The 15,336-nt window shown below is 35.2% G+C and overlaps 6 non-coding genes across 6 annotated transcripts; all 6 read right to left on the reverse strand.

Annotated features, from left to right (window-relative positions):
• Nucleotides 1–4,579: 4,579 nt before the first annotated feature.
• On the reverse strand, nucleotides 4,580–4,661 carry TRNAS-GCU (transfer RNA serine (anticodon GCU)). Its single transcript has one exon. It is a non-coding gene; the product is annotated as a tRNA-Ser (tRNA).
• A 65-nt stretch (nucleotides 4,662–4,726) lies between these two features.
• On the reverse strand, nucleotides 4,727–4,808 carry TRNAS-GCU (transfer RNA serine (anticodon GCU)). Its single transcript has one exon. It is a non-coding gene; the product is annotated as a tRNA-Ser (tRNA).
• Nucleotides 4,809–5,061: 253 nt separating this feature from the next.
• Nucleotides 5,062–5,143, reverse strand: TRNAS-GCU (transfer RNA serine (anticodon GCU)). The gene has a single exon. It is a non-coding gene; the product is annotated as a tRNA-Ser (tRNA).
• Nucleotides 5,144–5,504: 361 nt separating this feature from the next.
• TRNAS-GCU (transfer RNA serine (anticodon GCU)) lies at nucleotides 5,505–5,586 on the reverse strand. Its single transcript has one exon. It is a non-coding gene; the product is annotated as a tRNA-Ser (tRNA).
• A 65-nt stretch (nucleotides 5,587–5,651) lies between these two features.
• Nucleotides 5,652–5,733, reverse strand: TRNAS-GCU (transfer RNA serine (anticodon GCU)). Its single transcript has one exon. It is a non-coding gene; the product is annotated as a tRNA-Ser (tRNA).
• A 65-nt stretch (nucleotides 5,734–5,798) lies between these two features.
• Nucleotides 5,799–5,880, reverse strand: TRNAS-GCU (transfer RNA serine (anticodon GCU)). The gene has a single exon. It is a non-coding gene; the product is annotated as a tRNA-Ser (tRNA).
• Nucleotides 5,881–15,336: the final 9,456 nt, after the last annotated feature.

The following is a 15,336-nucleotide window of genomic DNA, read 5'->3' on the forward strand; positions in this document are numbered from 1 at the left end:
TTAGTTTGTGCAGTTTTCTCAGGTTTCCAGCCATATTCTGCTCTTTATTGTATAGGTTCTGTATGTACTTCCAAAGTATTAGTTGTTCATTTTTTTAAGCCTTCTAATTTTACAATCGTCAGTGCTATTCGCGAAACAGTTTCTCGCTGTTTTCAAAAGATGTGGAACGTCAAAAATGAAATATACATTTCTGTTTTCAGTAGCAAATTGATTTCTACTTTTGTAGTTTGCATCTTTAGTGCCATTGCTGGTAAAAAACCTCCTATTGATAGAGGCCCCATCTCCAACGATGAATAAAATTTTGAACCCACACATCTCTGAGCGGCGTACAGCTTCAAACATGATTCTCTCAAGTTTTTCGCTCGTGAGGCAATGTGTTGCAAAATGAGCTATGGGAAGTACCACATTGGTGCATATTCCTCTGAGCATTATGAGGAGAACATGACTTGCTAGTTTTTTCGGTTCATCTAAGTCTTGTTCTAAGGCAGCAATTCTTTCAAATGTATTGTTTAATTCGGTATAACCAACTATATCACCCGAACTTTTTTTATAAACTAAGTCTTCTTTGATCTTGATCTCGTCCACTAATAGTCCAAAGTATTGTTCATGTTCTTTTAAACTTTCTGGTTTAACCATTTTTACAACTTTTTCAAAAACTTCATCATGAAAACCAGGAGAGTTTCCTAATGTTGATGAATTTCTGAGTAACGTACTTAGTGATGGCAGTTTTAAAGTATCCGTTTCTCTTAATGTCTTGTACAACTTGGGAGACTGTCTGTACAAATAGGCATACCACTGAACCACATGAGGGTGCCATTTTCGTTGCTTAGGATTTGGTTGTTTTAGGACCTCAAGTTGAGTTTTCAAAAATAGAGCTGGAAATGAGTTATCCGTGTCACGTGCTTTAACTTCTTGTTCCAAAACATTTAATAACTGGTCATTTTGATCCTTATTTTGAACTTGGCACCCTTTGTTTGAAATTATCTTTTCTATTTTTTTATCACGATTTACAATTTTTCTTTGTAAACTAAGGTTAATTTTTTTTTCTTTCCTAATCTTAGAAATTAGTTCCTCCTTCGTAAAATTTATATATCTTTTCCTGATTCCACCTGCACAATGTTTCTTGTCCCTATTTTTTAGAGTTCTCAATTTTTCCTTAACCGATTTGCAATTAAGACAGCAGATACTTTTATTTGAAAATGTAAGTAATTGGCAATCATTACTACGAATTGCTTTCAGTTGCCAACAATAGTGTACATGTTTGACAGGTCTTTTCTTTACATAGCTCACACTATCTTTGTCTTGACACCCTTGGCAGATTTTTCTTGAATCAAGATTTTCTAGAACATGATTAAGTGTGTTGCTATTGTGAATTTTATTAGGAATTTTTAGACTTGAGATATTCTCCAGAATTTGGTTAAGGACTTCAATAGTTAATACTCCAGACTCTGTCACATTAACCTTTATAACCGCACTGTTAGTATTTTGATCCAGTTTTCCAAGTTGCAAGAACTCATTCACACGCAATGCAAACCATCCTGACGGAGGAATGAATCCTTTAAAGAAATCTGTTTCGCATGATATTTCCTTGGTGGTAGTACTCTTGCAGATAGAATATGCATGGTCCTTAGTGCCAGTTTTAGATGAGTTTAGCTCAAGTTGGAAATTCTAATATTAACAAAGAATTAATTACCACTAATAAACATTTTGGAAAAGTAAACTTTCTGACCAGAGGAATTGTAGTGTAACTATCTATGGGTACCACGTCCTTCTCGCATATTTCGTATTCACATCCAACCTGTGATACAAAAATAACGAAAACATTTAAGACTTATGAAAAAATAATGTAACATTGTAAAAATTGTACCTCTGGTACTACAGCTTCATTAACTTTCTGTTTTTCCATATTTGCTAAATTAAGGTTTCCAGAATCATCTTGAAATTCATTACCACCAGAATTTAGTAATGGGTTCACTGGATCTGGGTTCTCTGATGAGGGTCCATTGCCACCAACAAAATGTTTTGAGCATACAAATGTATAATATGTCACACTTTTTACGTTAAAATCATCGCGATTCAAACACTGCAACCACCTCAGGCATTTATCTAACCGGAACTTTGGCTTCGGAAATGGTAAAAAGAAAACATTTTTCATATGATCCTTATGGCTATAACGACTGTCACTTTTACACCCCTTAAAAATACAACGTTTCTTCATTTTGTTTTCTTGTTGTAACTTGTAAACAAATGACCAAGGGTTAAGCAGCTATAGTTGATTGTTAACGATAGCGTTTATAACCTATAAATATATATGACAATTTAAATTTAGGTAAGTCTATTTAACTATAGTTACAGTTAAAAATGTCAACATACCTATTAAAATTTCACTATGATCGGAATTTAGAAAGAAACATTTGCTAAAGCTGGCGCTATGGCGGGATTTTGTCGCTTTGTTACTTAAATCGACGATAGAGCGCAGCACTCATTTATAAGTGACGTAAAGATCACGTGTTGCCCCTGAAAAGTCTTGTCTCCCCCCCCCCTCTTTCTTCAACCCGCGTTTTTTCCCTCGGTACAGGAATCAAACTTTAGAGATAGCGTTGTAGAAGGCTGCCCGAGAGGAGTCCTCTTATAATTCGTCCATGCTCGAACGCACGCGGGCAAAGCGCAATGGATTAGCAGTCCATCACCTTAACCACTCGGCCACCCCAATGGATTAGCAATCCATCGCCTTAACCACACGGCCATCCCGTTCCCCTCGACATCCATCTATCGCTTAAGTTAAATTGCAAAGGATAAAAATGACAAACAAGAATGAGCGACGGGGATGGGATTCAAACCCACGGGGGCAATGCCCGATGGATTAGCAGTCCATCGCTTTTTTTTTTAATTATATCATTAAAAAATACATTTTTAGTGTATATTACAAAAGTTGCGAGACCAATATTAACAAAAGAATGACAACAGTCATAAAAATACAGGAATTCTAACCCAAAAACAACTCTTGGAATGCTATATATATATATGAATGCAATTAAAGAACAATAGTTAACCCCTTAAAACAGACTGGAGTGCTTTTTAAAGACTATTGACACTGTTAAATTAGAGTTCTTAAAATATTTTTGACAACATGTTAGTAAATTCTTTATCTTTATCTTTAAAAATTTTAATGGTTTTACGTATTTCGCATTTAATTTTTGCATAAAATCTATGTTGAACTACTACGAGAGGTATGTTTTGATTGAAATTAGAAAAGGAACGGCAGTCCAGAATAAGATACTTTAAAAGAGATACCATGAAATGTATTATTTTTAACTCGTGACAATTTAAAGATATCGGGCATTTACCTTGAAAAACAATAAAACAATTTCGAACAAAGCCGGGATTGGTAAAATAATCGACTTTTAAAAAAAGTTTATCTTTAAATAGCCATGACCACCAGGCCTCAACAATGCTACACCCAAATAATATATGTGATAATGTTTCTTCTGCGTTTTTACAAAAAGTACACTTGGGAGAGATCTGCGGATCGAACAAATGAATACGTTTGTTAAGAAATAGCGCGTGATGAACAATTCTTAAATTATTATCGCGTTGTTCGGGACTTAAAACTCGTCCTTTTAACCAACTCCATCCTGGTTTCGGTAAGGGACCTCCTAAATATTCCCGCCACTTAAGCTCACCGGATGACTCGTAATTTCGAAACGAAAGGTAGCGCTGATATAGTTCTTTAACCGAGGCCGCCAAATAATCGAATTCGGTGTTGTCTTTGGTAAAAACACGTATTGCGTTCTCGACTGGAACCCGCGACGAAGAAGCGTACACGCGGTCGAAAAAAACTTTCGGCAAAGATTCTTTAATAACGGAATAAACGCGTTTGGCATCCAGAGCCCGCTGCATCGAGGCATCAATATCGCATAGTTCCAATACACTGTCCTCTGGAAGAAAACCAGGTACGACTTCGTAACAAAAATCGCGGAGACATAGTAGGCCATGCGAAAGAAACGGAAGCCGTGACCGCGAAGTCAGAGTAGATAGATCAACACGCTGACTATAAAACACCGGCTCGTGGAACGGATCGACCGCCATCTGTAGACGTAAATTCTGCGAAGTGAGAAATGTCTGCCAGGCAATCCACATTTCGCGATAACGCGGAGAAAGACGACTTAATAACGGCTGAGTTAACTGGCACCGTAAAACATTAATTCCGGGGCTGGAAGTACCGCCAAATGGATTCAACAGTGCCACGGCAAGATCTCTCTGCCAAGAAGGACAATCCGCGCGCAGAATCGCCTGCAACTCCTTCAAACGGTACGCGCACGTTTTCCATTTCAAATCAATTTGTCCATCGCCTTAACCACTCGGCCACCCCGTCCCCGTCGGCGTCCATCTATCGCTCAAGTTAAATTGCAAAGGATAAAAATGAAAAACAACAATGAGCGACGGGGATGGGATTCGAAGCCACGCGGGCAATGCCCAATGGATTAGCAGTCCATCGCCTTAACCACCCCGTCCCCGTCTTCATCCATCTATCGCTTAAGTTACATTGTTAAGGATAAAAATGAAAAACAAGAATATGCGACGGGGATGGGATTCGAACCCACGCGGGCAGTGCCCAATGGATTAGCAGTCCATCGCCTTAACCACTCGGCCACCCCGTCCCCGTCGTCATCCATCTATCGCTTAAGTTACATTGCCAAGGATAAAAATGAAAAACAAGAATATGCGACGGGGATGGGATTCGAACGCATGCGGGCAAAGTCCAATGGATTAGCAGTGCATCGCCTTAACCACTCGGCCACCCCGTCCCCGTCGTCATCTATCTATCGCTTAAGTTACATTGCAAAGGATAAAAATGTAAAACAAGAATATGCGACAGGGATGGGACTCGAACGCACGCGGGCAAAGTCCAATGGATTAGCAGTCCATCGCCTTAACCACTCGGCCACCCCAATGGATTAGCAGTCCGTCGCCTTAACCACACGGCCATCCCGCCCCCCTCGACATCCATCTTTCGCTTAAGTTAAATTGCAAAGGATAAAAATGAAAAACAAGAATGAGCGACGGGGATGGAATTCGAACCCACGCGGGCAATGCCCAATGGATTAGCAGTCCATCGCCTTAACCACTCGGCCACCCCGTCCCCGTCGTCATCCATCTATCGCTTAAGTTACATTGCCAAGGATAAAAATGAAAAACAAGAATGAGCGACGGGGATGGGATTAGAATCCACGCGGGCAATGCCCAACGGATTAGCAGTCCATCGCCTTAACCACTCGGCCACCCCGTTCCCGTAGTCATCCACCTATCGCTTAAGTTACATTGCAAAGGATAAAAATGAAAACCAAAAGAATGAGCGATGGGGATGAAATTCGAACCCACGCGGGCAATACCCAACGGATTAGCAGTCCATCGCCTTAACCACACGGCCATCCCGTTCCCCTCAACATCCATCTATCGCTTAAGTTAAATTGGAAAGGATAAAAATGACAAACTAGAATGAGCGACGGGGATGGGATTTGAACCCACGCGGGCAATGCCCAACGGATTAGCAGTCCATCGCCTTAACCACTCGGCCACCCCGTTCCCCTCAACATCCATCTATCGCTTAAGTTAAATTGGAAAGGATAAAAATGACAAACTAGAAAGAGCGACGGGGAAGGGATTCGAACCCACGCGGGCAATGCCCAACGGATTAGCAGTCCATCGCCTTAACCACTCGGCCACCCCGTCCCCGTCTTCATCCATCTATCGCTTAAGTTAAATTGCAAAGGATAAAAATGAAAAACAAGAATATGCGACGGGGATGGGATTCGAACCCACGCGGGCAATGCCCAATGGATTAGCAGTCCATCGCCTTAACCACTCGGCCACCCCGTCCCCGTCGTCATCATCTATCGCTTAAGTTACATTGCAAAGGATAAAAATGAAAAACAAGAATGAGCGACGGGGATGGGATTCGAACCCACGATTTAGTTTTTACTTAAATTTCTCGTATTTAAGTTTCCATATAAATCAAGGGTGTTTACTCGTTTCATTTATTTTCTACTAAGAAATTCAGGCTACCTAATACGGAATTTTAAGGCAACTGAAAAGATTGGTGAAAACTAAGAAATTATTTTTGCCAGAAAATTTGCATAGGTGGGTCATTCCATGAAAAATCAACCAGAGGTGTCCACCCACCCATCTTAGATTTCATTGAAATTTCGTATAAAGGGTACTTTAGTGCGGAAAGGTCGATTTCCAAGTTTTTATTATTGTACGATTAGCCAATTTCGAGATATTCGATACTATATTTTGGCAAAAACGGTAAAAAATGACGTTGACCCATAAACTAAAATATTTATATTTTTTCAAATAATAGTCCGATTTTAACGGGACTAAGTTTATTTTAAAGGAATTTTTAGGTAATTTTTGTTAAAAAAATTTTAAATTATATTCCGAAAAGTTCCAATATTAAAATACAGTTAAAACATATGACCTTTGACCTTAACCAGTTACTCAACTTTTAAAAAATATTTAATATTTTATTTCGAATTCCCCATATGTGATTTAGTAAAAAATGCTAAAATCTCATGGTATTATTTTTAGTTTTCGAGAAAAATAAACTTTTCTCCAGCCCCAATAGCTCTCTCTATAATACAGGGTGTCCACTAAAAAATGAACCAGGGTGAATATCTCAAAATCTGTTTTAGGTGCGATTTTGAAATTTTCAAGTCGTATACAAGATGTAGGGGGAAACTTACTGCTAAAATTTCGATGACCTTGAGCTGATAACTCTAAAGACACTCGTGTTAGAGTACTGAAATTTGCTACACATCCTCATCAGGATTGAGGGTCTTTAGTTAAAAAATTTCAATCTAAAAACTAACGCGAGAACCTTATGTGTTAGAAAATTGGTTCCAATTAGAAAGGTTTTCCACGTCACACTGTAGGTCTAATTAGCTTTGATTCGATCGAATTTGACCAATAGGAAGTCGAGGAACTCATTTTCAAAATCACAAAGGTTGTTAAAATGAAAATTAAAAGAAAACGTACATAACTCGAAACCAATTCGTGTTACATCGAAATTTGCTAGACAAACTCAATATGGTGGGAGTTTTTCAAGTTTGTAAAATTGGATGACCTTGAAGACGTGGTTTACGGTGTGAAAACATTATCTCGCGATCCATTGGGTTTATAAACTAGGTTTCAATAGGAAATTTGCGAATCACCACTTTCTCGTCAAAGTAGTTTTGAACCATGTCTTCAAAGACATTCAAAAATGACCTTAACTTCCTTTTGGTCAAATCTGATCGTTAGTTTTTGAATGACCTTGAAGACATTGTTCAAGGTCATTGAAATTTTTAAACTAAAGACCCTCAATCCTGATAAGGATGTGTAGCAAATTTCAGTACTCTAACACGAGTATCTTTAGAGTTATCAGCTCCCGAACCTCTCTTTCGACACGTTATCAACTTAACGACATTCTTGTTTTTCATCTCTTCTTCCTATTGGTCAAATCCAAGCAGGTCAAAGCTATTTGTACTCCAAAATTCACATGGAACACTCTTCTAATTGGAACTAACTTGCGGTTCTCGAGTTAGTTTTTGGTTGACCTTGAAGACATGGTTCAAGGTCATCGACATTTTTGCCGTAGGTTTCCCCCTACATCTTGTATTCGACTTCAAAATCTCAAAATCGCACCTAAAACAGATTTTGAGATATTCGCCCTGGTTCCTTTTTTAGTGGACACCCTGTATAATACCAGAAGAAAATAGGGGGAAGTACGCTTCTGTAGGTTTGAGCTATACAAGTCGTCATATTTGAACGCAAAGGTCCTTTCACGCATACATTTCACCATTATACAGCAAAATCGCAATCGAAATACCTAAAGAAATTAAAAAAGAGCTTCAGCCTAGTTTCGCTGAAAACTACTCATTTGTTGTGCACGACGAAATACAGGGTTTCCATTGCGAAACAACCCAAGCGACGATTCATCCGTTCGTAGTATATCACAGAGAAGAAATTGGAGGGGTTCTTAAGCACATAAATATGTGTATGATTAGTGACACAAGATCTCACGCAGCTACTACAGTCTACATGTTTCACTTATAATTGCTCGAAAAAGTAAAAGAGAAAATTCTTGCCTTGAATAAAGTTATATATTTTAATGATTTTTGTAAAGATGCCTTTGGAAACATAAACTTTGATAATATTTCAAATAATGAGATCAAAGAACAAACTGCCTTTTTAGAGACAAGATTTTTAGACGCAGTAACGATAAATGGGACTCAGCGGTACCATAAATTCATTATTGTTATATATATTAGTATATTATATATAATTATAGAAAGAGCTATTGGGGCTGGAGAAAAGTTTATTTTTCTCGAAAACTAAAAATAATACCTTGAGATTTTAGCATTTTTTACTAAATCACATATGAAGAATTCGAAATAAATTATTAAATATTTTTTAAAAATTGAGTAACTGGTTAAGGTCAAAGGTCATATGTTTTAACTGTATTTTAATATTGGAACTGTTCCGAATAGAATTTTCAATTTTTTTTGCAAAACGTACCTATAAATGTCTTTAAAATAAACGTAGTCCTGTTAAAATCGGACTATTATTTGAAAAAATATAAATATTTTAGTTTATGGGTCAACGTCATTTTTTACCATTTTTGCCAAAATTGGGTATCGAATATCTCAAAATCGGCTAATCGTATAATACTTAAAACTTGGAAATCGACTTTTCGGCACTAAAGTACCCTATATACGAAATTTCAATGAAATCTAAGATGGGAGGGTGGACAAATTAAAAAATTTTGGTTGTAGACTGTGCACATATAAAATATAAATTTTCATTTTACAATTCCAAAAATGATCCAGATAAAGTTGTTTAGAAATGACAGCAATCACGAGGAGGCATCAAAAATTTTAATTTAAAAAGGGATTTTGAATAAGGCTCAATTTCATCCCATAACTTAAAAAAGTAGAACAACATTACTCACGCGAAAATGTTTTTAAAACATAGAATTTTGTTCTTCTTAAAAAATTATTGTAAAGAAGTATAACTGGAGAAATTTGTCTACGATTTTACTAAACAGTAAACATAGTGGAAATAAATATAAACATTTTTGTAATTTATTGTTAACTGTTCATTAATATAGAATAAAATTTAAATATTACGCAACGGTTAAAAATACACTTTAACACGCTAGCTTTCGGGTCGGAACCCCTCTTCAGGCGTACAGTTTACAAATGATTTAAAATAATTCACAAGTCAACATATTCTAATTTACATTTCTCTTATCAGTGTAATTTTTTACAATCGTTGTTTTTAATTTTTTATTGCCAACCACGTATGGACAACCAAAGGTCACGATATGAATTTTGATGGAGCTGATATTCTAGATAGAGAGTCACATTTCTACAAAAGGCAATTTAATATAGGTAAATTAAATCTAGATAAGGGCAAACTGTGTATTCAAAATTGGGGGGATTTAAAAAAAATAATAAAAAATTTAAAACAACGATTGTAAAAAATTACACTGATAAGAGAAATGTAAATTGAAATATGTTGACTTGTGAATTATTTTAAATTATTTTAAATCATTTGTAAACTTTACACCTGAAGAGGGGTTCCGACCCGAAAGCAAGCGTGTTAAAGTGTATTTTTAACCATACAATAAAAATTGTAAAACCATGAAGTATCCGTTGCGTAATATTTAAATTTTATTCTAGAATTCAAACCATGGTCACGAAAATAAATATATACGATTATATACGTTCATTAATATAGTTTTGGTGTGATAAGTGTCAATGTATGCTTTAAACTATTTCTTTTCATTGTATATTTCTATAGATTTAAATACGTTCATTTTAAATTGATTATCGTTTCTGCTCTTAGTTTTACACCAGAATCAAAACTATTCTATACATAATGTTGTAACAATAATTATAAATTCAAATTGGTAACAAATTCATATTTAGTGTGTATAGTGTTTAGTATATAACTATATAATTTATGAAATATAACAAATAACGTATTTCAAAAAATATATGCGTGTATAGTTCTTAAGAAGGGACATATATTATAGGAATAAGCCGATATATATATAGGCTGAAAAGGAAAACAGCAATACATAAGATGATATTTGTACATTGGTTTTGTTCACTTTGTTAAAACTTCAACGTTTTTTTTATTAATCAAATACGCGGTTTACGGGTAGTAAACAATTCTGGTTGCCATTACGGTTATGTAGTTGTTAGTGTGTTTCGATATATACATACAGCGTCGGTCACTAGAAGGCGATAGTCAAAAACTACACAATTTTAAAGGTATACGGTAACCCAAGCTGATCTTTGTTTCCCAAACTCTTTTTCAAGGTTATCTTGGTTTAATCGATTAGTCAGGAAAAATTTAGGTCGTTTTGCAAGTAAACATTTTACAATACTGAGCACTGACTGAATTTGCTAAGCGAATATACATAAAGTTAAATTTGATTCCACTTCATGGAGAAAGACTAAATTTTAAATCACCTGTAATTTTTAATCCCTCCATGGTTTCTATAGTAAGGATCGTCGCATTTCGCTGCTCAGTACTCAGTAGTAAAGTCACCAGGCCAATTTGGGATTGCATTTTCCCAACTTTGCAAATATTCCATAAAATCTTCCTACAACCACTAAAAAGGAAAAAGAAATTAAATATTCATTAATGGGTATACAATATTGTTAAATTCTTTGGTTTAATATCTTCAGGACTAACTAATTTTAGATGATAATATGTGTATTAAAATTACCTACATGCACCGAGTATGAGAGATGAACAACTGATTTATTTTAGGGCGAGCGTTCTCCAGCGGCAGGGGATTAAAAGCTGGAGAGTGGCGCCATCTATGAAACATTAACATGATGATTTTATACATATATAACATATATGAATTGAACAAATTTACTTTTAATCTTGGATCATTACTGTCAGAATACGGCTTCAAATTAGGATTGCGTTTACGGACTTCTTCCATAAAATTCTTCGTATTCATGCAGTCCAAAAACTTGTTTAGAGTTCTAATTAGTTTCACAGTTTCTTTTCAATTAATATATTTATGTATTTTTGATGAGCTGCAGGACACGTCTTTTCAAAGTTAGTTTTCAAATCAATAAATGCTTCATCTGTAAATCCAGACTTCGCTCCAAAATGAGAAGCATAGTTGTACAAAGTTCTTTGCGACGGTAATTCAAAACACTGGTTTCTCTCTAAATAAAAGCTTCATATGCACTTCGAGATTTACTTCGTAAATATAAACACCATTGTATAGTTTTGGGGTGCAAACGCCTACCCCTGTTATTTTTACATTTTAGAACTTTTATTTGTTGGTCAAGAAAAAGATGTTTATCAGAATCTTAAGGGAAGTCATTTCGATGTTTCTCTAATATATACCTGAAGTAGGTCATTGCTATCCCTTTCATTTAAAATCTGACAATTCTACTTGATTTGGTTGTTTAACTGCTTTAGTCTATGGTTTTTGGCATTTAAATAATAACCTTTTCTCTTTTGTTTTCTAATATTTTCCATTAGTTGAGAATGTGATTTACGGGATAAGGAAGAACGTTTATATATCACAGCATTATTATTTTTCCTTCTGAGTAGTCTTTTTGAAACTTTGACAGATATTTTTGAATACTAAATAATCGCAATAATTCGAATGTAAAGAGTTATCATGCCGTTTTTCTGTATGCTATTCTCAAATTCTTCTTTAAACTTAGCCTCATGTACACCTAAACAAACTACTGCCCATGGTTTAAGTAGTTTTCAAAAGCTAAAACTGCTTTATGTTTAGCTGGGATAATTTTGTTTAAGACTTTCATAACAATGGTATGTTTTTCATATTTGTTAGATGATAGATTGAGTGACAGAGCAATAGTTAAGCTGCTCAGTTCAGAGGAAAAGTTTTAAAAGTTAACTGCTTTTTTCTCATCATCGTACGAGAAAGTCCATCCTCTTGGAACTCTTTTTGAAAACTCGGTGAAAATTTTGGAAAACAAATCATCTATAGGGTCATTTTGTTTAAGTGATCCAGGAGTGATGTAGATTCGACCTCCCCGAAGTCTATTTCCATCGCAGTTGTCCCATATATTTTCATTTGGTTGTCTTCTTCAAGCTGTTCACAACACTGATGTTGGGGATCATCTTGACGCTGTTCCCTGTCTTTATTGAAATTTGACGAAAAGGATATGGTAGGAGTTGAGTCGGAAATATATTGAGGATAATCATTGACTTGATTGATAGTTGATGGAAGCTTAGGGATACCGCGGGTGAAGAACGTGGAATGTTGAGATGATCATAGAAATCGTTTGGTTCCTTATATACCGACAAATTTTTAAAAAGGAAATATTTGTTTATTATACAAGTTCAATTTAAAAGCGAATATAAGTTTGGTAAAAACAAACATTGTTACCTTGTTTTCTTCCGTATCTGTATTTTCAATGGCTTGTCCATTATCTCCGACATATTGGGGATCATCTTGAGGCTGTTCCCCGTCTTTATTGAAATTTAATGAAAGAGATATGGTAGGAGATGAGTTGGAACTATTTTGAGAATCCTCATTCGTTGATGGAAGGGCTACCGCAGATGCAGAACGTGGAATGTTAAGATCATCATAGAAAGTGTATTGTTCCTTATATATCTATAAATGTTTCAAAGATAAACATGTGTTTATTATACAGGTTCATTTTAAAAGCGAATATAAGTTTGGTTAAAACAAATATCTTTACCTGGTATCCTCTGTATCCCTGTAGTCTAGTATATTTGGGTTTTCTATCGTTGGTCCGTTACCCCCAACAAAATGTAGGGAACATATGTAGCAATCAGGCCCTATGCTTTCAACATTTAAATTATCCAACCCTCCCCATCGCTCTATCCACATTAGGTATTTGTTCATTCTTTCTAATTTCTTACTTGGCTTAGGGAAAGGTATGAATTTAATATCCTTGAAATTAAATGAAGCAGGATATCGCGAATCACTCCTACAGCTACCATAAACAAATTTTCCTTCTTCCCTTTCCTTAATGTAACGTTTGTATCCATTTTTCAAACAAATATTAAAAACGAAATTTACGAAACTATAAATCAAATTACTAAATTTACAAGGCTTAGTACCAAATTGCTATTAGTGAGTCGCGACCATCTTTGTTGTTTACATGGGCTCCGCGTTTTCCCGAGGGCCGAAAAAAATTCCGCCCGCAAAAACGGACAAATATAAAAACTCTACTCTCGAGAAGCAGAGTAAAAGCTAGGAGGGGGAGGCACTTTCAACTCCTCTTTAGATAGAAACTCCATTGTCTACGCCACTCCCGTTGAAACGCAAGAAGTAGCGGTCGGGGATGGTTAACTTTTATTCAATAGATAAAGCTCTCAAAATTATTCGTAAAACGTTTTCATCAAGTAATTTATATTTGTGTATTATCCGATTAATTTTTTTATAAAATTGTAAAATTAATCGGAAAAACGACGTCTTTTTCGATAAAAAGCTCAAATTTTACGAATAATACATGTTTTTTAATCATTTTCCGAAATATTAACCGGTAAATTTCTTTGTTTACATTTTTCCCCCGAAAAAATCCATTTAAACATGGATAATGATTAACCGTTACCGACCTCTAGCAAGAAGAACTTTGTCAAGGAATTATAAGCGCCTGCCGGGAAATCACCCCAGAAATGATTCAACCTGCTTTTGACAACTTGATTGCTCGCGCTCAAGCTTTTATCGCCGCTGATGGTGGAATATTTGAACCATTCTTATAATTTTCGTCGCATTTTGTTAAATAAATTTATTTTTCTGATTCTTTTTTGGAAATTATTTATTGTACGTATTTGGAAAAACGATATATTCTTTAATGATTGTATCTTCCTAACCTTTAACTTAAACAATTATCCGACTGTTTCCAACAAGCGTAAATTTAATTTGTGACACTGCGAATACATTTTAGCTAGCCCAACTTTTCATTTTTTCAAGTCGCGTTTTTCAGTGAAAGATTCGTTTAATTTTTCGAACCAACGATATTCTTATGTTTTCGATGACGCTCTACAAGTTTCCCATTGACAAATTAATTCCAGCAGCTAGCGGTGAAAAATTAAGTTTTGGAAAAACGTGAAAATAATTTCCGAAATCAATGAAATTTTGTCAGCGAGTGTCGTCCAGCATGTTTAACGTACCATAAAAATTTCAACTTTCTAGAAAACAAAGTTTTTAAAACAAAATAACTTTTTCGAGGAAAAAACACCCAGTTCTGCCATTTAGTTTAACCCGAATTTACTTATTGAAACTTTTAGTTTTATTCTACCTTTTCTAGCCAAAATAGCGCGGCTTTGGGCAATTTTTGCCTTTATTTTTGTTAATTCACTTAGAATTTTAAAATGACCTTATTGAGAATTTGGGCGAAGGTCAACAAATTTTATTATGTGGAATTAAACCTAAGGGCAGTGTTCTTGAAATTGTTGATAAACGTTCCAGACGACACTGGAATACCCTTCTGAACATGAGCACAAACGTGTTTTTTCACTATTATTTCGTCTGTGCAGAGAGTATGATTATACGTAAGAATCTGAAATCTGATGGTGTACTATACATATCCGTTAGTGGTTTTTCTATATTCCTTCACGGAAGCTAGTTCCGCCGCCAGGGGTCACAGTGCTTCCGTGCTTATATTATATTATACCGTATATGATATACACAATGTGTAAAATATTTCCACATAATTATTTGTGAAGTTTATTCCAAAATTTGGGGTCTCTGGAACACTGCGCATTACTCTAAAGTGAGTTTTATCGAGTTTTCAGCAAATAAATATGAAACTCCATAACATTCTGGCCAAAAACCTTAAGGTTGAAATTCGCAAGTTATCTGCATTAAAACAAAAATGTGCGAATTGTTTTTTTTAATGAGTTGTAAGTTATTTTAGCTTATTTCTTAAACAAATAAAATAGAACTTACAACTCATTAAAAAACCAGGCCGCGCAAGGTCTAGCATATTTGATGTCAAGTGGCGTGAAATGCGGGCTTTTGTCTGATTATGATTTAGATTTGAATTCAACTAATTGTTTGATTAGTTTCTCGCCTGTGCCGAATTTTATTTTTAATTTTATATTTATTTTCAAGGAAACTATTTTCATTTGAGACGAAAAGTACGCAGTAAGGGCAAAATACTTATATTTAAGTAAATTTAAAAATATATGGATATGCTTAAAACGGTTTAGGTATTTTTAAATTAGAAGATTTACACATGGAGTTTAATGTTTCAATCAAAAAATATAGTTTTAATTCATGTATTAAACTAAACACGAATTAAAATT

This window comes from Leiobunum rupestre, chromosome 4 (genome assembly GCF_980474605.1).
Source record: "Leiobunum rupestre chromosome 4, qqLeiRupe1.1.hap1, whole genome shotgun sequence".
Taxonomy (NCBI): Eukaryota; Metazoa; Arthropoda; class Arachnida; order Opiliones; family Sclerosomatidae; genus Leiobunum; species Leiobunum rupestre.